The sequence below is a fragment of the Oncorhynchus mykiss genome, chromosome 11, assembly GCF_013265735.2.
Source record: "Oncorhynchus mykiss isolate Arlee chromosome 11, USDA_OmykA_1.1, whole genome shotgun sequence".
Classification (NCBI taxonomy): Eukaryota; Metazoa; Chordata; class Actinopteri; order Salmoniformes; family Salmonidae; genus Oncorhynchus; species Oncorhynchus mykiss.
Genome location: NC_048575.1, coordinates 41,508,884 through 41,533,610, shown reverse-complemented (window position 1 = coordinate 41,533,610; position 24,727 = coordinate 41,508,884). Strand labels below are relative to the sequence as shown.

Below are 24,727 nucleotides of genomic sequence, written 5' to 3'. Positions count from 1 at the left end.
GCTCCCTCTGCTGTTTCCTGAAGTCCACAATCATCTCCTTTGTTTTGTTGATGTTGAGTGTGAGGTTATTTTCCTGACACCACACTCCGAGGGCCCTCACCTCCTCCCTGTAGGCTGTCTCGTTGTTGTTGGTAATCAAGCCTACCACTGTTGTGTCGTCCGCAAACTTGATGATTGAGTTGGAGGCGTACATGGCCACGCAGTCGTGGGTGAACAGGGAGTACAGGAGAGGGCACAGAGTGCACCCTTGTGGGGCCCCAGTGTTGAGGATCAGCGGGGTGGAGATGATGTACGAAGGGCTATATATAAATAAAAAATAAAACAATAAATTTGATTTGATTTGATTTGATGTTGTTACCTACCCTCACCTGGGGGTGGCCCGTCAGGAAGTCCAGTACCCAGTTGCACAGGGCGGGGTCGAGACCCAGGGTCTCGAGCTTGATGACGAGTTTGGAGGGTACTATGGTGTTAAATACTGAGCTATAGTCGATGAACAGCATTCTCACATAGGTATTCCTCTTGTCCAGATGGGTTAGGGCAGTGTGCAGTGTGGTTGCGATTGCGTCGCCTGTGTACCTATTGGGGAGGTAAGCAAATTGGAGTGGGTCTAGGGTGTCAGGTAGGGTGGAGGTGATATGGTCCTTGACTAGTCTCGCAAAGCACTTCATGATGACGGAAGTGAGTGCTACGGGGCGGTAGTCGTTTAGCTCAGTTACCTTAGCTTTCTTGGGAACAGGAACAATGGAGGCCCTCTTGAAGCATGTGTGAACAGCAGACTGGGATAAGGATTGATTGAATATGTCCGTAAATACACCAGCCAGCTGGTCTGCGCATGCTCTGAGGACGCGGCTGGGGATGCCGTCTGGGCCTACAGCCTTGCGAGAGTTAACACGTTTAAATGTTTTACTCTCGTCGACTGCAGTGAAGGAGAGTCCGCAGGTTTAGGTAGCGGGCCGTGTCAGTGGCACTGTATTATCCTCAAAGCGAGCAAAAAGGTTATTTAGTCTGTCTGGGAGCAAGACATCCTGGTCCGCGACGGAGCTGGTTTTCTTTTTGTAATCCGTGATTGACTGTAGACCCTGCCACATACCTCTTGTGTCTGAGCCGTTGAATTGCGACTCCACTTTGTCTCTATACTGACGCTTAGCTTGTTTGATTGCCTTGCGGAGGGAATAGCTACACTGTTTGTATTCGGTCATATTTCCGGTCACCTTGCCCTGGTTAAAAGCAGTGGTTCGCACTTTCAGTTTTGCACGAATGCTGCCATCAATCCACGGTTTCTGGTTTGGGAATGTTTTAATTGTTGCTGTGGGTATAACATCGCTGATGCACTTTCTAATGAACTCGCTCACCAAATCAGCGTATTCGTCAATGTTGTTGTTGGAAGCAATGCGGAACATATCCCAATTCACGTGATCGAAGCAGTCTTGAAGTGTGGAATCAGATTGGTCGGACCAGCGTTGAACAGACCTGAGCGCGGGAGCTTCTTGTTTTAGTCTCTGTCTGTAGGCTGGAAGTCGTGGTCAGCTTTTCCGAAAGGAGGGCGGGGGAGGGCCTTATATGCGTCGTGGAAGTTAGAATAACAATGATCCAGGGTTTTACCAGCCCTGGTTGCGCAATCGATATGCTGATAGTATTTAGGGAGTCTTGTTTTCGGATAAGCCTTGTTAAAATCCCCAGCTACAATGAATGTAGCCTCAGGATATGTGTTTTCCAGTTTACATATAGTCCAATAAAGTTAGTTCAGGGCCATCGATGTGTCTGCTTGGGGGGGAATATATACGGCTGTGATTATAATCGAAGAGAATTCCCTTGGAAGATAATCATCAAATCAAATTATTTATATAGCCCTTCGTACATCAGCTGATATCTCAAAGTGCTGTACAGAAACCCAGCCTAAAATCTCAAACAGCAAGCAATGCAGGTGTAGAAGCACGGTGGCTAGGAAAAACTCCCTAGAAAGGCCAAAACCTAGGAAGAAACCTAGAGAGGAACCAGGCTATGAGGTGTGGCCAGTCCTCTTCTGGCTGTGCCGGGTGGAGATTATAACAGAACATGGCACAAGATGTTCAAATGTTCATAAATGACCAGCATGGTCAAACAATAATAATCACAGTAGTTGTCGAGGGTGCAGCAAGTCAGCACCTCAGGTGCTGAACAGTTGAAACTGGAGCAGCAGCACGGTGGACTGGAGACAGCAAGGAATTCCTCATGCCAGGTAGTCCTGAGGCATGGTCCTAGGGCTCAGGTCCTCCGAGAGAGAGAAAGAAAGAGAGAAAGAGAGAATTAGAGAGAGCATACTTAAATTCACACAGGACACCGGATGAGACAGGAGAAGTACTCCAGATATAACAAACTGACCCAAGCCCCCCGACACATAAACTACTGCAGCATAAATACTGGAGGCTGAGACAGGAGGGGTCAGGAGACACTGTGGCCCCATCCGATGATACCCCCGGACAGGGCCAAACAGGAAGGATATAACCCCACCCACTTTGCCAAAGCACAGCCCCCACACCACTAAAGGGATATCTTCAATCACCAACTTACCATCCTGAGACAAGGCCGAGTATAGCCCACAAAGATCTCTGCCACGGCACAACCCAAGAGCAGGGCGCCAACCCAGACAGGAAGATCACATCAGTGACACATCATTTGGTTCTATTATTGGATGAATCACAGTGGTAACACAATCTGTTTCGTATAAATAAAGAAAATGTCTGACATATTTCAATTTGAACTTGGCTGTGCTTTTAAATGGATGAATGCACAGTGATAGACATTTGGGTGACAACTAAACTGAAAATCAGACATTGTCTTTAATTGGTTGAACGCATAGTGATAACACATTGGAAATTCAACTAACTTTTGTCTGTCATTTTGAGTGGGTGATTTTATAGGTTGCAATCTCATTGATCAGCGTCTCAACCAAATATTGAAATGGCACGGAGTGCCTAGAGGGCAGCCACTAAACAATCAAAAGAACTAGCCAAGGTGAGGGTGGAAAGGAAAATGCCACTTGGTCGGTATAAAACTTTGAGTGGAACCAGACTCTACAGTAGGGGTGTCAAATTCATTTTCCATGGGGGAGGGGGAGCATTTGGTTGTCACCGAGGTCCAGAGGGATGCACTGAAGATCCATTGGTCCGGATTGGACTTCCCGGGCTGTATGTTTGACACCACTGCTCTATCTGTCTGCATACCTTCCTGCCTGTATTCCCATCTGCCTGCCAGGGTACAATTGTGATAACATTTCAATCTGGTAATTTAGCAATGCATGCACTGAGCACACAGCCTGGCCTCAGAGCCATAGAAAAACAAATGAACACAGGGGAACTGCTAGACATCAATAAAAGGTCAAAGCTTCAAACACACAGAGACGTCCATTAAGGGGATCCCTCATACTCTGTGTGGCTGTGGAAGGAAGGAAGCAAGCAAGCAGGGAAAGAGGGAGAAAGAGAGCAACATCGCAGTCCCCCTTGTGTCTGTGGAGTTTGAGAAGCTCCTGTTCAACGGCTTGTTGAACACATACTCATACACACATCATGAGCAGTCTCAGGTGTGCCCCTTTCAGTTTCACAGGAAGAACATGACATGCCACTGCAGCTATGCACCCAGAAACACATAGTGACAGAGACACTGAGTAGATAACCCCCAGAAAACATTTCAAATCTCTAGTTCCTCTCTGAGCTTCATAAGTCTTAATCCCACCAGTTTGGTGAGATGAGAGAGAGAGAGAGAGAGAGGGGGAGAGGAGATAAAGGAGAAAGAGAATATAGGGAGAGAGTGAGAGTCTCAACGTGAAATAGGAATCTTCAGTCAGCTCATGCAACGATGTCAGGGCAGTGGCAGCGGTACTGGTCCCTGTTTCCATGGCAACCCCAAAGTACCGTTGAAGTAGTGACACGACTGGGAGTGCTATGCTGAGCGGCATTGAGCCGCACGTGCCAAAACCTGTCTCCTCTCATGAGCGTGGCTATTCATAGCACTCTGCACCGAGCCAGGACTGGGCTCAGATGCTGGGTCCTGACGAGGGTGGTTGATACCCCCCTCTCTGGAGCCCAGACGAGGGCCCAGGCGGTGGTGTGGCAGTGGGCAGGTGTACGAAGGAACACTGCGTGGACCTGATCTCTTTCTCACTCTGATCCTGCTCCAGACTCTGGGAGTGACACCTGCTCTCCGTACTGCCCTACAGAGACAGAATGTATTATGTCTAGTCACAGAGCTTATGACCCAAATCTTATGAGCTTTCAATCACAAAGGGGGACCTCAGGCTCTGGATTGCATCCAGGATCACATTTGATCCTGTAGAATAGATTGTATTTGTTCCTTTCACCTAGCTGTGAGTCAGTTTTATGGTAGTTACTCAGGTCCTAGCTCTCTCTTACACACTGACCTACTAGCTTATTCATCTCCAATCAATTGGTGTGTCACACACATGGGCAAAATTATCTAATTCAGCTGAACAGTGAACAACGGGCACCCAGTCCACCTAGCACACAGGGCTGGCTGGCTGGCTGGCTGCTACCCAGTGTGCTAGGGTACGTATGGTCAGTGGGGTGGGCCGAGTGAGTGCCTCCCTTTTGTAAGCGATTGTTCAAGCTCAATTGGCACTTCTGTAACGTTGCTTTGTCAGAGGGATCAGCAGACAGAATGGGTTGGGCTCTGTGGTACAGAAAGAGTTTCTGGGTGAAATCAATCTGGGTGGGATTAGTACCACCATTTCATGATTGTGGCATGAGCCACCCCAGCTTTGTTGGATTTAGCCGATGTAGGCCTTTCACACCCCTGGTATCAGCAGTTTGCCTCCACACAGGAGAGGGAGACAGTGGGGTTAGACTTGGAGAAATACCCATCGAACCTAGCGGTCAAACACGGAAATGGTTCCAATAATTTTTCACATTGCGAATTTTACAAACACTTCAAACTAAGTATGTGTTTGGTGTTGGCTTACCTCGGACAAGGTGAATTTGATCAGTATATTTGCCTCAATTTACTCTCAAATTTCAAATGCTAATTTACCACGAAGACCTCAGTGAGACAAATCCCTGCAGGAAGCTCCTGCACGTCATCTCTAGCCGACACTGTCATTTACCGTTCACCAGCACGATCGGAGACCTGTGCCCAGTCCATGATGAATCAATGTGCAGTATTGAAATTAATTGAACAAAGTGTTGATCCTCTTCCATCCCCTTTCTCTATCTTAGCTACACACTGACTACACTTTAGCTAGATAGTTAGCATTGCAGTAGATCAACAAATAATTTTGTATTACTTAGCCTGTACAGTATGTCGACTTTGGTGTCTAATTCAGACTTTATGGCATCTTTCAAGGATGAGCAGAAAAGCATTAAAAGGGGAGAAGACCACTATGTCTGGCCATATGTAAAAGTGCAGCTATAGTGAGGGGCAATGTAATTTCTAACCAGGACTGCAGTGCAGGAGAAATATCAGCCCGCGCAGAAAAGCACAAGATTGAACTTCACTCAACTTTCTAGAATTCTCTGTGTTAGTTAACACTATCAACATTTCCCTTTACTGTGGGAACTGTGATTGAATCAATGCGATATGAGTCACTTTACCTCTACCCTGAACATGTACATATTACCTCAATTTCCTTGACTAATCTGTGCCACCGCACATTGACTGTGTACCAGTACCCCCTGTATATAGCCTCGCTACTGTTATTTTATTGTTGCTCCTTAATTATTTAAAAAATGTTCTTATTTTTTATTTGATTTATGACATTTTTACTTCAGTTTATTTTATTAAGTACGTTCTTAACACGTTTTCTTAACTGCATTGTTGGCTAAGGGCTTGTAAGTAAGCATTTCACTGTTGTATTTGACGCATGTGACTAATAAAATTGGATTTGATGTAGGTCTACATTAAACACTACATATTGGCTGCTACTGTAGGCTGAACGATAGAACAGCTATGTTAAAATGTTATGGGATGCATTGTTCTCCATTGATGGTAGGCCACACTGGTAGGGCTACATTATGATTAAATATCCACAGTAGCCAACATGACTACTGTAATAACTAACTTAAAACTTGTTTGGGATAGGGGGCATCATTTTCACTTTTGGATGAATAGCGTGCCCAGAGTGAACTGCCTCCTACTCAGTCCCAGATGCTAATATATGCATATTATTAGTAGTATTGGATTGAAAACACTCTGAAGTTTCTAAAACTGTTTGAATGATGTCTGTGAGTATAACAGAACTTATATGGCAGGCAAAAACCTGAGAAAAAATCCAAACAGGAAGTGGGAAATCTGAGGTTTGTAGTTTTTGAACTCACCCCTATCGAATACACAGTGGAATATGGGTTATTTTGCACTTCCCAAGGCTTCCACTAGATGTCAACCGTCTTTAGAACATTGTTTCAAGCTGCTCATGTGAAGGGGGGCCGGTTGGGAGCTGTTTGGCAAAGGGGTCTGCCTACAGCCTCGTTCTCAGTCATGCGCTTTCACTTGAGAGGTAGCTCTCGTTTCATTGGTTTTCTACAGACAATGGAATTCTCCAGTTGGAACATTATTGAACTTTAATGGTAAAAACATCCTAAAGATCGATTCTATACTTAGTTTGACAAGTTTCTTCGACCTGTAATATAACTTTTTGAACGTTTTGTCCGAATGGACCAGATCGTGCTTTTGGATTTGTTTACCAAACGCCCTAACAAAAGAAGCTATTGGACATAAATGGACTTAAATTATGGACATTATCGAACAAAACAAGCATTTATTGTGGAACTGCGATTCCTGGGAGTGCATTTTGATGAAGATCATCAAAGGTAAGTGAATATTTATAATGCTATTTATGAATAATGTTGACTACCCAACATGGCGGATATTTCTCTGGCTGGTTTGGGCTCTGAGCGCCGTTCTCAGATGTAGCTTTTTCCGTAAAGTTTTTAAAAAATCTGACATTAAGGAGAAGTGTATCTAAAGTTCCATGTATAATAGTTGTATTTTCATCAACATTTATTATGAGTATTTCGGTGAATTCATGTGGCTCTCTGCAATATCACTGCATGTTTTGGAACTAATGAACATAACATGCCAATGTAAAATAAGATTTTTGGTTATAAATAGGACCTTTACCGAACAAAACATACATGTATTGTGTAACATGAAGTCCTATGAGTGTCATCGGATGAAGATCATCAAAGTTAGTGATGAATTTTCTCTCTATTTGTGCTTTTTGTGACTCCTCTCTTTGGCTGTAAAAATGTCTGACCTCACATAATCATTTGTAATCCAGACACTGTGGCTGGATTAACGAGAATTGTATCTTTAAAATGGTGCCAAATACTTGTATGTTTGAGAAAATTGATTTATGAGATTTCTGTTGATTTGTATTTGGCGCCTTGCAATTTCATTGGCTGTTGGCGAGCGGAACCCCAGTCCAAGACAGGTTAAAGCAGAAACAGCTTCAGTGTTCACAGTAAACGCGCACCGGAAGTTGTACAGAATTTTCACAATGTTCAAGTTTACACTCAGCAGACCTAACATTTTCTAAGTGACTAAAACAATTTGAGGGAACATTGGTGAGAGGCAACTTACCGGTTTGGTCAGGGCCAGCATATCGGATAAAGTTTATCCTGTGCCGGTGAGTGTAGCTATTAAGTTTGAGCACCTTAGCAAAAACAATGTGTTCTATACATCTGTCAACATTCTACAAGGAAAAAGACACTTAATTTCATATAATCATTAACCAGATTACCAGACTTAGATGAGTTATAACTCAGTTCTAGAATGTTGTCATTGAGAATGAATAAAAAAAAACTATTGATATTCAGAATTGACTTTGTTTAGAAACAAAATTAAATTTTGTCAACTACATAATCTTTGGGTGTGAAAAAGCAGCAAAGAAAAGTTTCATAGGTGAAGGTGGTACACTATACAATGACACGCTATACAGTATTGTAGGTTCATGACCAGAGACAAATCTTCAAAGGCACAGTATTTATTTATTCGAAGTGGTACATGCATTCACCCAGTCTTGATTTATAGGATCCTTCCCACTATATGATTGATATGTCAAGTGATAAAATCCCAAGATATCAATTAAAAGTTCATGGGAAAACTGCATTGACCTCATGTGAAAAAGTCAGTTTATTAAATATTTTACAGCTGTAATGTCATCAATTAAATCAAACTTTATTTACATAGCACATTTCCAACAACATGCATGTCATTAACACCCAATCTTATGTCATGAGAACCATACACAAACATGACAAACATTACGCAGATATAGCCACAAATTCATTGACAAGTGGTCCCTCCACACCCAAGCCACATGTCTCGTTGTTTGTTCTTGTTTCCCAATCAACAGTCTGGATCTTACTCTTCTGCCATGGTGGAGGAGATTCCTTTTCTGGTAAATACAGGGCCATTTCTCTTTCCTACCGGAAAATGGCTGCTGTAGACCTGAGTGTTGTCACTGGGTTTCCAGTCCGCCCATCAAAAAATGAATTGCTTTTACTAGCTAGCTCAGTTCATTAGTAAAATGTTAACATCTATGTTAAAAAAACATAACCCACAGACTTGACTATAGTAACAGACCAGAGCCCAGTCTATTTTACTATCTGCACCTCTAACATCCTACTATGTGGATGAGACATTTCTACTGGGTTGGAGGAATTATCTGGAATGCTCAACTACATGATCAGGACAGTCTAGGGTACTATTTGCCTGAAGAGGTGAAGTATTGCGATGAGCTACACTACTGTACTTCTGATTCTAATTCTCAAGAGGAAAGTTAAATCACTCCCCGTGTGCCCCCTCCAATACATTTTTGGGGCTTCCTCTCGGGCTTCCAGCCACGCTGCCATGCTGCCTCCTCATACCGGCGCCTCTCCGCTTTCGCTGCCTCCAGCTCTGCTTTAGGGCGGCGATGTTCCCCTGCTTGTGCCCAGGGTCCCTTGCCGTCCAAAATCTCCTCCCAAGTCCAGGAGTCTTGTGTTTTCGGCCGCTGCTGCTGCTGCCCGTTACCACGCTGCTTGGTCCTCTTGTGGTGGGTGTTTCTGTAACAGATTTCCTCCTCTTCGTCTGAGGAGAAGTAAGGATCAGACCAAAACGCAGCGTGATAAGTGTCCATATTGATTTATTCAAAACCACAACCGAACACTGGAACAAAATAATAAACGTGAAATATACAAAACCGAAACAGTACCGTGTGGCCCAAACACTCACACGGAAACAAACAGTCACCAACCAAAAGTGAAACCCAGGCTACCTAAGTATGATTCTCAATCAGAGACAACCAACGACACCTGCCTCTGATTGAGAACCATACTAGGCCGAACACAAAAACCAACATAGAAAAACAAATATAGACTGCCCACCCCAACTCACGCCCTGACCATACTAAAACAAATAATAAAATAACAACTATGGTCAGAACGTGACATGCCTTGCAAAAGTATTCATCCCCCTTGATGTTTTTCCTATTTTGTTGCATTACTACCAGTAATTTAAATTGATATTCCTAATTGGTGAAGTGAAATGAAAAAATTACTTGTGTCAAAAAAAGTAAAAAAAGTGGTACCGGTGGTACCGGTGCAATCAATTACCTTCAGAAGTCACATAATGAATTAAATAAAGTCCACTTGTGTGCAATCTAAGTGTCACATGATCTCAGTATATATACACACACCTGTTACATAAGGCCCCAGAGTCTCCAACACCACTTAGGAAGGGGCACCACCAAGCAAGTGGCACCATGAAGACCAAGGAGCTCTCCAAACAGGTCAGGGACAAAATTATGGAGAAGTACAGATCAGGGTTGAGTTATAAAAACATATCCAAAACTCAGAACATCCCACAGAGCACCATTAAAAAAACATTTTTTAAATGGAAAGAATATGGCACCATAACAAACCTGCCAAGAGAGGGCCACCCACCAAAACTCAGACCAGGCAAGGAGGACATTAATCAGAGAGGCAACAAAGAGACCAAAGATAACCCTGAAGGAGCTGCAGGGACCATAGGACCACTTTAAGCCATACACTCCACAGAGCTGGGCTTTAAGGAAGAGTGTCCAGAAAATAAGCCATTGCGTAAAGACAAAAATAAGCAAACACGTTTGGTGTTTGCCAAAAGGCATGTGGGAGAGTCCCCAAACATATGGAAGAATGTACTCTGGTCAGATGAGACTAAAGTATAGCTTTTTGGCTATCAAGGAAAACGCTATATCTGGCACAAACCCAACACCTCACATCACCCCGAGAACATCGTCCCCACAGTGAAGCATGGTGGTGGCATCATCATGTTGTTTGTCTTCCAGAGATTTAAGACCGGGACGGAGGTTCACCTTCAATAGGACAATGACCCTAAGCATACTGTTAAAGCAGCACTCGAGTGGTTTAAGGGTAAACATTTAAATGTCTTGGAATGGCCTAGTCAAAGCCCAGACCTCAATCCAATTGACAATCTGTGGTATGACTAAAAGATTGCTGTACACCAGCGGAACCCATCCAACTTGAAGGAGCTGGAGCAGTTTTGCCTTGATGAATGGGCAAAAATCCCAGTGGCAAGATGTGCCAAGCTTGTAGAGACATACCCCAAGAGACTTGCAGCTGTATTGCTGCAAAAGGTGCCTCTACAATTATTATATTAAGTATTGACTTTGGGGGGGGTGAATAGTTATGAACATCTTATTTCTTGTTTGTTTCACAAGAAAAAATATGTTTCATCTTCAAAGTGGTAGGCATGTTGTGTAAATCAAATGATACAAACCCCCCCAAAAAAATCAATTTTAAGGTTGTAAGGCAACAAAATAGGAAAAATTCAAAGGGGCGTGAATACTTTCGCAAGCCACTGTATGTGTAACGAAAGCAACATCGGGCTTTGCATTAGTTTGAAATACACATGCTTGCACATAGATTACACAGAGATCAAACACACACACGTGCACAACACACACACACACACACACACATGGGCGTCACATGCCCATTGTTTTAGAGGGGGCATTAGTACTTAGTACTTAGAGGGGGCACTAAGTCCTGGTTGGAGAATTTTGCATTTTCCAAACACCTGAAACATATTTTTCCAGCAATCTATAGCCATAATCATTATGCCTAATTCTATGTAAAAAAATATACAGTACCATGCAAAAGTTTGGACACACCTACTCATTCAAGGGTTTTTCTCTACATTGTTGAATAATAGTGAAGACATCAAAACTATGAAATAACACATATGGAATCATGTAGTAACCAAAGAATGTTTAAACAAATCAAAATATATTTTAAATGTAAGATTCATCAAAGTAGCCATCCATTGCCTTGATGACAGCTTTGCACACTCTTGGCATTCTCTCAACCAGCTTCATGTGGTAGTCACCTGGAATGCATTTCAATTAACAGGTGTGCCTTCTTAAAAGTACATTTGTGGAATTTCTTTCCTTAAATTAAGACTATTTCAGTGGGTCACATATACACACTAAGGAAGTGTTTAACGTAACCCTGTTGGTGTTAAAATTCTGATCTCAAATTTGCTGTGTATGCCAACTCTATAAAATTGCTAGGTGGCTAGTGTTACAGAGAAACAACAAAACCTGTAGGTTTATTTATTAATCAAAAAGGAATTAATAGACTACATACTGTAGCTTGATCAACTGAATTTATTAACACAAATCCTGTGAGGACTGCACATCACCGGCATCTAAAATCAAACCAAACGTTGTGCTTCACTATACACTCTTTTTCCTCCTCCACTGACGATACTGCACACACTTGAGTTTCTAACAATCTGCCCAGCATTTCTTTGCTCTGTTCACATTGGAAGGAACCCCTTACTGGGGGTTCCTTCCAATGACACCAATTAGAAATAATCATGATAAAACGTGGGCATGTCTTCACTGCACACACACAAACACAAGCACACACATACACATGGGTTGAGCAAGGAAGAGAGATAAATAATACTCAGGATGCATACTAGGCCAAATATATTTATCCTGAGGTAAAGAATATGACAGAGATGGCGTGAATTTGATTAAGCATAGTCACTATAAAGATGTCATCAAGTCCGGCAATAGACATAGTTGGTAGGCTATAGCTTGAGCATTTAGATCAGGTTTAATTCACCTCTCTCTCCAACAACCAACCACAAATACAACTGTATTACTACCATCCCTAAAAATGGGAGTTGTTGTACCAAAGGAGGGAATGCAGGCGACAAGTTTAGGTCTGCATATTATGCCCATAGAAGCGCATTGGGTTTATTCTGGACAGATTTTGGCTAGAGTGAGCCTGCTCGCTTCGCCTCTTCCTCTCTGCTGAAACTAGCGAGCGAAACAGTGCACCTCTGTCTTACTATATGTAGCCCATCTATGTGATGCTGCCTGGACAGAAATAGTATGGCATGCCAGAGGCTGCTCTTTTTGTCCAGACAGCATCAGATACATAGTCTACATATACCGAGACAGAGAGGCGCTGTTTCGCTCGCTCGGACGCTTTAACTGAGATGTATGCGTCTTTCTGTCCGCGCGCGTCTCGGTCAAATAACTGATAAATATTTAAATATTTAATTTCGACGGGCAACACGGTACGGTAGGGCGAGCCAGACCCATAACTCCGGACCAGACAGCCAGCTGTCGGTTGGAGCACGTCTCTAGAGTCAACGGATGGGCGAGTATTAACCCTGCTGTATAATTCATTGCGGCCAGCAGATTGAACAAACCGCTAAAACGAACGAGTCACTCAGCAAAACGAATCATGACTCTCGAGTCAGTAGAAAGAGTCGTTCAAAAAGAACCAATCGTTCGCGAACTGGCGCCGGGCTGTCGTCACCGTCACGGCTCTCGTTGATAGGCACTGGCGTTTTTGTCGCTGGATGGGCTGGAGCGAAACTGGGTTCATCTACAGCATGTGGCAACAGAGAGCGAGAGACAGGACGGCGAGACCACAGAGACTCCAGGAACTTCGGGCCAATTTGGTGAGGATACACCGCAGTCTTGCAACGCATGCACTATCGCGTTGAATGGGGTGTGATTGGAGGTGAAACAAGGACTTGAGATGTAATTTATTTTTTTGTCTCAAAATTTGCCTACATCATTGACAAATAAATACTGGTATAGCCTTTATTTATGTTGTGGATACCACGTGTGTTTTCGTCATCGGCTTAATTGCAAACACATTTGCGCGTAGGCAGTAGTTCGATTTGGATAGTAGTAATAGACCAGTCACTGGTTAGAATAGATAACAGGCGAATAAGAAATATCCGCAAAATTATATGTGGTCTACAGCGTTGTCTTGGTGGAGGCAAGATAATGAATTAGACAAGGAAAGTCGGGCGCAAGCTTCTACAAAGCCCATGTTTAGGTTTGAAAGAAACAAAAGGAAAGTGGAAAAACTCGCATCAGCACCAGTGAACACCCAGACAGAGAGGCAGACGAAAGACCGCCAGAGTTGACAGCCCTGATAGCGACTGTTATTGGATGACACTTTCATAATTTTAAGACTATATCCGGAAAATACAAGTTTGTCTGCACTTTTTTTGCAATATGCAATAGGCTCCATGTAATTGGATTCCTTCTGGCGTCTGGAGTGTATCAGAGCGAAGTGGTCTCAGCAAAACCACTCCAAAAGGCATCTAAAGACAGGGGTCAAGTCTCACCAAGAAGGAAAACTTGCCAGTAGAAATGAAGTGTTCACAAATGTCGTATCATACAGGATTGTAGCTTACTGAATAGTTATTGTGTGTTGTGCCTTGCAGCTAAATGGAAAGAGAAATAGACGAGCGCTGTCCAAAATAACTTAAATACAGGGAAAGCGAGGACTGTGAAGTGGACCACGCAGAACAGTAAAGATTCCAGAGGCGAATGACCATTGAAGGTAAGCACCTGGTTGAGTGCCGTAATTACAGAATTTAGCCTAGGTCTTATCACAAGAATAAACAATGCAGCAAAAACGTAACAGAAGTAACTGACCACGCTTGCATTGGATTGCATAACTGTATAAGCATGTTGAATACACCTATGTTTTGCTGTTACTTGCAACCTACCTTAGGCTATTACATGAATAATTAAACGCAACTTTTTTTAAATGTTGTTTTGTGTACCAATTAGCGAGGCCTACTTTATAATTATTCACCACTGTATGACAATATCTATGATATGTGGGTCCTTTAACATCCCCCCCCCCCCCCCCCCCAATTGTAAATGATGGTAAAAAAAAATAAAAAACTTTCTGTCAAAGAGACAGAAAGTAGGCCTTAATGGTTTAAATTCCCCCAAATATAATTGTAAAATGTGATATTTCAACATATGCATTTGTGTACGTTTTTCGTGTTTTGAACAGATCTGGGGGGCTTGGCAAATCTGGGATGGCTCCATATTTATTTTTTTCAGATGTTTTTTTTTTGTCAACAACTTGTTGCTTGACATAGTCCTAAAGTTTCAGAAGGATCAAAAAAAGTTTTTTTGAAATTGAAATTTTTGACCACTTGGTCAAATATTTAGGAGCGTGTGTGACCAAAATCTCTCTCTCTCTCACCCTCTCTCTCTCTCTCTCTCTCTCTCACACCCTGTCTCTCTCTCTCTCACCCTGTCTCTCTCCCTGTCTCTCTCTCCCTGTCTCCCTGTCTGATTTTCCACTTCATGAGATGTGAATGGTGGGATGTTCAGATAGTGTTGACATCAGTTCCTCTGCTCTGTTTTTGTATCAGCTGTGGAATTTGAACCTCTCTTCCTTGGGTGAGGCCTTTCCTGCTCTGTGGAATATGTTAGTCTCCTGAGGGGGCTGGGAGTGTGTATTGATAAACGGGGCTTTCCAGTGGAGTTGATCACCAAACATTCCAGGCTGCTGAATGGAGGGTTAGCGGGCCAGCTCCGTGCAGACGGGAACCATATAAGACGCTGTTTGTCTGTGTGTTGAGCAATAGCATGCACACACACACCCTCCGACCCCAACCCCCCACTCTCTTCAACTCTGCATACCCCGGCCAATGCATGGGGCAGGAGGACGTAGGGAGGGCTGTGTGTGTGTGTGCATTCTACTCTCTATCAAGGGACAGAGAGCTGCCAAAACCAAGGGATGTTTCATAACAGTCTGATTCAGTCTTGGAAAGTTACATGCAAGACAAAGGAAGACACACACAAAGACTGCATAGTGCACACATGTGGACACTCACACATTCATACCCCTTGTCACCTTGGCAATCAAACACTCACAGAGAGACTCACAAAGATACGCCAGATCAAAGTTCTTCTCTCTAAACCACATGATGTTTGTCACTCTGCTGCAGTAATGTTGTCTCAGGGAGAGGGAGAGAATGAGAGAAGGCGGTGGAAGAGAAGCAGGTGATTGTGAGAGAGAAAGGGATGGCAGTCATACAGTTTCTGTTCTATTCTTTCTCTCTTTGTTTGGCTGCCACCCGGTTTTGTTTTTTAAACAGGGTGTCCGTGTGCAAAGAATGTGTGCGCGGCCTGCGTGTGTATGTGTGTATGTGTGTGTGTGTGTGTGTGTGTGTGTGTGTGTGTGTGTGTGTGTGTGTGTGTGTGTGTGTTTGTATGGTGGCAGAGAGGAGAGTTGGAGCCGGGATAGTGTTTGCCCAGAGAGGAAAGAAAGAGCACAGATCCTAAGGAAGAGAGAAAGGACATGTTTGGGTTTCTGGGGTAACATGGCCAGGGGAATAACAGAGAACAGAGAGTAACACACAACCGGACACTGAGACAAGAGGGCTAGATATTGGGAAAGCCTTTGTTTTGCCAGTACAATATATTGTGTGAGTTGGGAGTCAGGCACTAGGTCAGTTACAACACCTTATGCAAAAACATAGAGAATCCAATGCCCTGCATAACAGACAGACAGACAGACAGACAGACAGACAGACAGACACAGACAGACAGACAGACAGACAGACAGACAGACAGACAGACAGACAGACAGACAGACAGACATACAGACAGACAGACAGACAGACAGACAGACAGAGACTACTAGAGTAATCTACTTGCCATGTCTCTTACAGTAGTAAGCCTCTAGCTTTCTAGTTCTTTCCAGCGTCCTCTGCTCTTCGGGGTGAATCCTAACTTCACTTAAGTAGAATCTTCACTCAGTCTCCCATTGATATTAATGCATGACTAAGTGAAAATTCGTAGGAAGACTTCAGTGGAAGTTTGGATTAGCCTCTTAAAACGTAGGGCCTCAAAAGAAGAATCAAAAGAAATCAGTCAAGACCTCAGAAAAGTCTAGTTCATCCTTGGGAGCAATTTCCAAAGGTATCACGTTCATCTGTACAAATAATAGAATGCAACTATAAACACCATGCAACCACGCAGCCGTCATACCGCTCAGGAAGGAGACACGTTCTGTCTCCTAGAGATGAACGTACTTTGGTGCGAAAAGTGCAAATCAATCCCAGAACAACAGCAAAGGACCTTGTGACGATGCTGGAGGAAACGGGTACAAAAGTATCTATATCCACCTGGTGCACGTCACTAAATAAATGGCATCATGAAGAAGGAAAATTATGTGGATATATTGAAGCAACATCTCAAGACATCAGTCAGGAAGTTAAAACTTGGTCGCAAATGGGTCTTCCAAATGGACAATGACCCCAAGCATACTTCCAAAGGGGTGGTTTCAAAATCGCCTAAGGACAACAAAGTCAAAGTATTGGAGTGGTCATCACAAAGCCCTGACCTCAATCGCATAGAACATTTGTGGGCAGAACTGAAAAAGTGTGTGCGAGCAAGGAGGCCTACAAACCTAACTCAGTTACACCAGCTCTGTCAGGAGGAATGGGCCAAAATTCACCCAACGTATTGTGGGAAGATTGTGGAAGGCTACGAGAAACATTAGACCCAAGTTAAACCATTTTGAGGCAATGCTACCAAATACTAATTGAGTGTATGTAAACTTCTGACCCACTGGGAATGTGATGAAAGAAATAAAAGCTGAAATAAATCGTTCTCTCTACTATTATTCTGACATTTCACATTCTTAAAATAAAGTGGTGATACTAACTGACCTAAGACAGGGAATTTTTACTAGGATTAAATGTCAGGAATTGTGAAAAACTGAGTTTAAATGTATTTAGCTAAGGTGTATGTAAACTTCCGACTTCAACTGTATGCTCACAAGCACACAGAAACAAATTCAAGCCGTCTGTGTATAGTGCATACACAAAAACTCACGATAGTGGTCAGAATCTCTGACACACACACACACACACACACACACACACACACACACACACACACACACACACACACACACACACACACACACACAGGACAAGAGAGGGGCAGCAGTAGAGATAAGCCCAGCTGGTGTTCCCAGAGGGGGGCCTCTCTCTCTCTGACCTCTCCCCCGCTCTGAGAGCCCTAGGTTGGGCTAGGGACAGGGCCTGAGTGGATGTCCAGTCTGGGTCCCAGGTCCAGGGTGACGTAACAGATAAGCCTGCCTGTTGCTCAACTCTCAACTGACACACTATGAGGTAAGAGCTCAGCGCTTCTGGGCCAAAGGTTCAGCACAGCTAAGTGTGTCTTGTTTCTTCTATGGGTATTTTGGCTTCCGACACTGGCTTGTAGCATTGTTACATCAGCCAGACCAGGTAAAGCCATTCCTGATGATACTTACATGCGGCCTAACCTTGCCTTGGACTTGAGTGTCCAAGACAGTGTCCAAGACATATTGAGTGTTCAAGACATTCACCTTCCTCTTTTGGCAATTCAAATGTACACCATATACACTTACACAATTCCTAATGACATTATCCCTCTGCATTTGTAAGGCTCTCACAGTGTGAACACTAAGAAGTGGTGAAAAATATCTGCTTTATGTGTTGGATATTGATGCCTGTAGGTTCTAGTGTGCTAGATATTATTGCAATTGGGCAGTGGTGGGCAGTGTCCTCAAATGCCCTTACTATACATTGAGGGCCATTCACTCTTGTTCCCTTCACACTCTGTCCTACTGTGCTTTCACCTGCCCTCACACTGTTAGGTAACTAGTGATGCTTTTCCACTGCACTGTGCTGGGCCGTGAATATCACAGTTCCTATTTCATTTCCATTTGCCCATGGCCCGCTTGATTCCTGGAACCAAGCAGGATATTCAGCCTTGTTTGATATCTGGTACTGACCTCGAACCAAGTAGGCTGGTGGGTGGGTTTACAAATGGCCGTACTCAATGATTGGTCTTGTGCAATTATATCGCAGTGTCGCTCGCGTATGTTAACACTCATGTACAAGTCACTGGCGGCATTTTTATAAGAGACGGTCAATCTGACCACGAACGGTACAGCCAAAGATAGAACTTGGTACAGCGACACTAGTGAATAACTCTCAAGCCAAAAACAAATAATGGAAGCAGCAAATTGGTCAGTTGGAGAATCCAGTGGTAACTGGATTCTCCCACCAGGAATGAAAAGATCTTCAAAAATATACTGGATACATTAGCCGAGATGGGATTCCATCGGTCAGTAAAACAGTGCAGGGAAAAAATTCAGAAACTCAAACAAGAATATAAAAATATAAAAAGACCACAACAGCAACAGTGGATCAGACAGTGATATTTGAAGCCATGATGACGCCGAGCAGCGATGATCAGCACGACAATACACTGTTTTTTAGCCAAATTACTATCTAGCTAGCTACCAATGTCTTCAGCGTAGCTAGCTGTAGCTTGTGAGAGTGAGCACTGTGCGAGACGTGAACTAGGGATGACAACTTGTCATGTAAATATCCATGGAAGGCCAACGCTGTGGACTTAGTACATGTTTGACGTTAGCCGGAGTATCTGACTTTACATTATACAAACATACATAGAGGACATTCCTGAACCTACCGACTCAGAGGAAGCTGCGTGCTCGAATAGTGAACCCACGACCTCAGAGCTCTGCACCCCCAGACACCCGGCGTCCATCGACACAATCAATGCTCCTGCAACTCCTGATCCCTGCACTCCCAGGCACCAAGGGTCCATTCTTGGTTGGTAAACAGTTCACTGTCAATTGTTTAGCCCTAATCGCACAACTTAGCAGTCTTCAACAGGGGTGGGCAATCTCATCCACAGAGGGCTTTTGTCATGACAGGATTATGATCCTAAACATTATTCAAGGAGTGTGGATCTAGGAATTTATATATAAAACTGTTAACACTGATTCAATGAATCAAATTATGGCCCAATACCTTACCTTTATTTGCATCATTGGTGTATCTGGTTGATCTACTTGGATCCCACAGTGGCCTTTATAGAGAGAATATTTAATACATTTGATGAGACAGTTACGGCTGGAGAACAAAACTGAACTCACACTTGCTGCTTTCAGGTTTGCTTTGGAGTGTGTACTTTATCATTCCTGACCTTTTACATGGCATTACTTCTGCCTAAATATTTTCCCAGGGGAAGAGAAAACGCACTGCAAGCAAAACCAGTGAATACCTGCATTTTGTGAGTGAGACTGAGGACTCATACCTGGAGACACATGAGGCAGCAGACAGGACAGCCAGGGCTGCTGAGATGGCCCAGACCGCCTTGTTTAATAACAACTACATAGCTGTATTTGGACTGTTTGTCCAAGCCATAAAAGCTCTACGTGTCACTAGACTAAACTGGCTGAAGTTCTTGTGTAAAATACTTATTTTTTTATTTTCTTAAATTTGCTCTACACCCTAACGCATTGTGAATGTGGCTTTCAATTACTGTTCATTGAATTTAGCCTACGGTTAAACAATTACAATATACATGTTGGAGTAATAAACTTCTTAAACATGCTTGTGTTGATTTTAAATGTCGGAAATAAAGATTAGACATGATTTACACACTTTTGTTAAACAACAAACATTGGTCGAACATAGAAGATACAATTGTGTAGTAGGTTATTCACAGGAAGTAAGAAACAAAACTTATAAGAACATATGTCTAATGGTAAAATGAACACAAGGGAGTATATCAGTACTTTATTAATCAGGGTAAAATCATGTGATAGGGGGTGTAGTAACCAAAAAGGGAGAGACCCACTGAACTAAGTGGCCAGGCTTGGTCTGTCATGCTAATAGTTTGGTTTTGGTCCAGGCGCTTTGTTGTCCAAACGGTGTTGGTGGAGTTGGGTGTCTGAGAAAATCATAAAGAAGGAAAAAAAAGAAAATCTGTCATTAAACATTGTGTTTGTTTGTCAGTGGGACATCAACTCACCATAGCATAGTTGGAGATAATAATAGTTGATTGGGTTGATTACTTATCATCTGATTAGGTCAGGAAGTGTTTCTCATAGGAGTGCTAAATTACTCTTGCAGTATTGAAGGAGGACAGCTAGCTATTACACTTGCAATAAGGTGCAGTCCTGCATTATTACTCTTGCAATATGTAGGCCTAGGTATGTACAATGTATATCTGTCACAAAGACAGATACACATTATGTAGTCAGCTAGATAGATACATTGTGCATACTTCCTAGGGTCCTGTCACACACAGCATACTGCAAGAGTAATACCGTATTGCAGGACTGCATCTTATTGCAAGAAACTGTAATGGCTGGCCTCATTCCAAATAAGTTTTGAGGAATTCACAAAGACAGATACACAACACCTAGCTAAACAGATAAAAGCACACTCTCTACCTCTCACGGAGCATTTGTTTTGTAAGCTGGTCTTTCAACCGGCTGACGCGATTCTCTCCTTGCATGTTAACAACTTACATTGTGTATTTCTCCATCTCTTTTCAGCTGTCTCCTCTCGTTCAGTCTAGATAGCTGCCCATTAATAAAATTTAAAAGGATGACACAAAATAGCCCGGCTAACTCCTCCATACTTAAAAATCGCAGTCACCGAGGACCACAACAATTTCGCTGTTGAATTGCGGTCGGTCATCGGTCGCTGTCTTAAAATTTCGTAAAAATAAACCTAGTCCTGTTTCCAGTTCAACTGCAAATGGAAAACAAACAAGAACCAACAAGGCTAGTTTGTTCTGGTACCGGCACAGCCCACCATGGTTTCGTTCATCCAGTGGAATTGCGCCATAATAGTGTTTGACAATCAGGAGGTTGGCAATTACCACCAATCAGCATTGACAAGACATATAAAAAACGAAACAGGATTTTGAAAGGACACACGTGCACGCATGCATCCACGCATGCACAAACTCAAGCCATCCAAGAAACCAGAAGATTGGCCTTCCTAATCAAGCTTGTGTAAGAGGGCACTTGTTTTAATTGGGAAGACTGATGTAACATCACGGCTATAGTGAATGAGTCAGACACCCAAACCACAGGTTGAGTGGGAGAGTCTCTTCAGTGGGAGAGACTCCCACATTCTCTCTCCGTCAGCCTTTGTGGCCGACTCCCAGCCCGGCTGATACTAGTGGGAGGTCACTGTGGAACAACTATAATCTCTGCATTACCATGGAGGAGAAAAAGTAAAGGAGGGCCCCTGGATACAATAAAACAGTGTCCATGGGTTAGGGTATAGCACAGGTGTAGTGACAAAAGTCACACAGCACTATATATAGGTGTGAGTCATTTCCTCTGTGTGAATAAAGATTTTGACTGCTCATAAATCTTCAGAGCTCTGGTAATAGACTCCGTCAGCTCTCTGGTCATTCAGGTCTATGGTGACTCCTACCAGCTTGTGTAACTGTACCTATACAACATCATGCAGATCGTCTTCACCATGACAGAAGGAAGAGATGGGAAGCTTTCGTGGGCAGTAATATTTGCTATGTGTATATAGAGTATATTAAATATACAGTACCAGTCCAGAGTTTTTTTACTATTTATTTCTTTCAATATTTTCTACACTGTAGAATAATATTGAAGACATCAAAAGTATGACATAACACATATATGGAATCATTTAGTAACCAGAAAAAGTGTTCAACAAATCAAAATCTATTTTATATTTGAGATTCTTCAAAGTAGCCACCCTTTGCCTTGATGACAGCTTTGCACATGCAGGAATCCCTACATGGAGGAACGCACGGAATTGTGGGCTGCATCACACACTAGTGAGAAACATGGGGAAATGGGAGCACAGATGTACCTAAGAATTGCAACATCAACCTACCGATGGCTAGCTAGCTACAGGTGTAATTAAAAAACGTACTCCTCTGTAGCACATTAACATCCTCCAACACTTTAAACGCAATGACCGTTTCCTGTTAATACACGTTATTTAACTCAAGCTATTGTTAGCTATCCATGTTATTTGCTGAGTAGCTAGCTAGCTAGCTAGGTTTGCAACAGGAGCCAACAACTCTTCTCCCATTTAATGTTAATCTCACCCTTCTTCCGATTTCAGCGATATGATTCGCTGGCACAAACGCTCTGTAACGTTTCGATGGTTCTCCAAACTGTTTATGAAATTTCAGCTATATGATTCGCTGACACAAATGGACCATTTGCAGATCCGATGTAAAGTTATTGAGAGCTCTTGTTTCAGCTAATCATATTGCTGAAATTGGAAGAAGAAGAGTGGGATTTAGGGCCGTCACCAGAACCAATCAGTTGGACGGGCATTTGATTTCCCTAGGCGAGGGGCCCGTTTTTTTCACAGGACCTTGTGCACACACACACACACAAAAAAGGGTGTTATAGTAAAAACCATAGGCGTGTGAGTTTCAAGTTTGCGGAAGCTTACAATTTATCTGACCATTTCTACCGATCTACCGAAATGACAGGGATTAACGGTGCGTTCTGGTGACATACTGTGTGTACTGAGGAATTGATCTAAGCACATTCACTGTTTCACCTCAGCACCTCAAATGAATAGCACTTTACTTAAGGTGTCTGTACACACTCTATAAGGGCATATGACATGGTTATGGTGCCCATCATTCCATTCAATGTAATAATGTGACACAGGTTGGTAAATGACATAACACCCTGGTATGTGGACTCTTATGTAGCATGTAATAACATATGACGTATGTTGTCATGCAGACTGTACAATAGCAGTTGTTATTAACATGTTGACGTTAGACCATATGACTGGATGACCAGTCATTTTCAACACCCGTTATAAACTGTCTTGTTGCATCTCATGCTTTGACGCATAACTATTTAAAACTACTTATGACAGTTTACGGGCAAATATTATAATGTGTTATATGGCTTTAATAAAGGCTTTACATGAGTACATGCATAAGACACCTACAGTCAATTGTTATCCAAAATGCAAACTGTAAGATACAAATGTGTCATAAATCATAGGGAAATACTATTACTGCAACCATAGCCAAATGGTCTTGCTGTAGGTCTACAATAATCTGGTTCTTTCTGCCCCAGTGCACTCAGTGTCGCGGTCATTGACATGTGGTCACAGTGTGTGGTGACCGTCGGTAGCCAATGATGAGCGCTAGGCGACCGCTTGGTCCAGAAATATCCGGACTCCAGTATAGATTTTTCCATTACTCTTTCTAGAGCGTACCATTCACTCTGACTGTGTAGCCGAGTGCACCAGACTGTCAATGAATGAGATGTAGCTGTGTGTGTTTGTCTAATATGTGTGTGTGTGTGTGTGTGCCTGTGTGTGTGTGTGTGTGTGTAGAGGAACACACACTAACAGAGCAACAGAATCAGACAAACAACACTCAAGCTAGTTGGCCTAATCACAACAAAGGCCCTTCCTGTTTGCAGTGGGGGACTGGGGTCTCTCTTCCTGAACTAGACTGTCTGGTGATACAGTATGTTTTCTATTTATGTCTGTCTCTTTCTCTCTCTTCCTTTTCCCATCTCTATCTCTCTCTCTCTCTCTCTTTCCCCTGTCTCTTCCTCTCCCCCATCTCTCTCTATTTTTCTCTCTCTTTCCTTCTGTAGACTTTCTCTGAAACATTACAGTGTGTTAAGGCCTGTGTGTGTTAGTGTGAATAAAGAGCTGTACTGTGTGAAGAAGGCCTGTGAGTGTGTACAGCCTGATCAGTGGGACCACCAGGCTGAAGTGCAGAGGTGTTTTAGCCCCACTCTCCAAGGCCTCTATCTATCGCCGACTCTCTAGCACATTTTATTTCTTCAATTAATATCACACTTACTCCCTTTCTTCATCAGTATGTTTCTCTGTCTTTTTCTCTCTCCCTCATTCACCTTCTTTTTCTCTTTCTTTCTTTCCCTCGCCATCTCCCCCCATCTCTCTCTCTTTCTCTCTCTCCTTCTCTCAGATCTTGCTCGGTAGTACTTGTTCAGCCGTTAATCTTCTCACTCACTTTTACAGAGGTAGCGTGCAACTCCCCCTCCTAAACACATCAATAGATCTATCATCATGTCATTACTATGCCATAAGGGACCATTTATCATCAACCGTGTCCCAGTCCAGCAGCATCGTATCATTCTCTTCCTCATCCTGGATGGTCCGGTTGAGGGAAAGCAACATCAGTGCTAGATTCACTATCTCTGCCTCTGTTGTATCATCTAAAGTTCTCAAGCCCAGCCCAAGGTCTACTGTGACACGTCCTCGCCAAAGTGTGATGAGCGGCTTGGATTTGTCCGAAGTTCACACTGGTTAAGAACATTCCAACAATACCACAAGTAGCACAGGCCTGCAAATGCTTAGTAAGTGCATGTTGAGCCAGGCCTGTGGAAAGATTAAAGGCCCAGAAGCAGGGTTGCTTGTGTCAGGATCCTCTCAGTATGCAGATGACACGGCAGCCCATGTCAAGTGGCTCCACGGTGACGGGGCAACTAAAGGATGCACTAAATGAGGTTGATAGGGAACAATTCTAGCAGATTATCTCAATTTCAGGACTGATCACTGGACGCATGGATCGAGTGGT

General features: G+C 43.1%; 1 protein-coding gene across 2 annotated transcripts in view; it reads left to right on the top strand.

The window, feature by feature from the left end:
* The first annotated feature begins 12,523 nt into the window (after positions 1-12,523).
* LOC110535706 (rho-related BTB domain-containing protein 2) overlaps positions 12,524-24,727 on the top strand; it is a 97,732-nt gene continuing 85,528 nt past the window's right edge. The window contains exons 1-2 of one of the 2 annotated variants that reach the window (XM_021620893.2): positions 12,524-13,036; positions 13,735-13,853. The gene's annotated coding sequence lies outside the window, so the exon portion shown is untranslated. The remainder of the gene's footprint in view (positions 13,037-13,734; positions 13,854-24,727) is intronic. The other variant, XM_021620892.2, reaches the window with a different exon arrangement.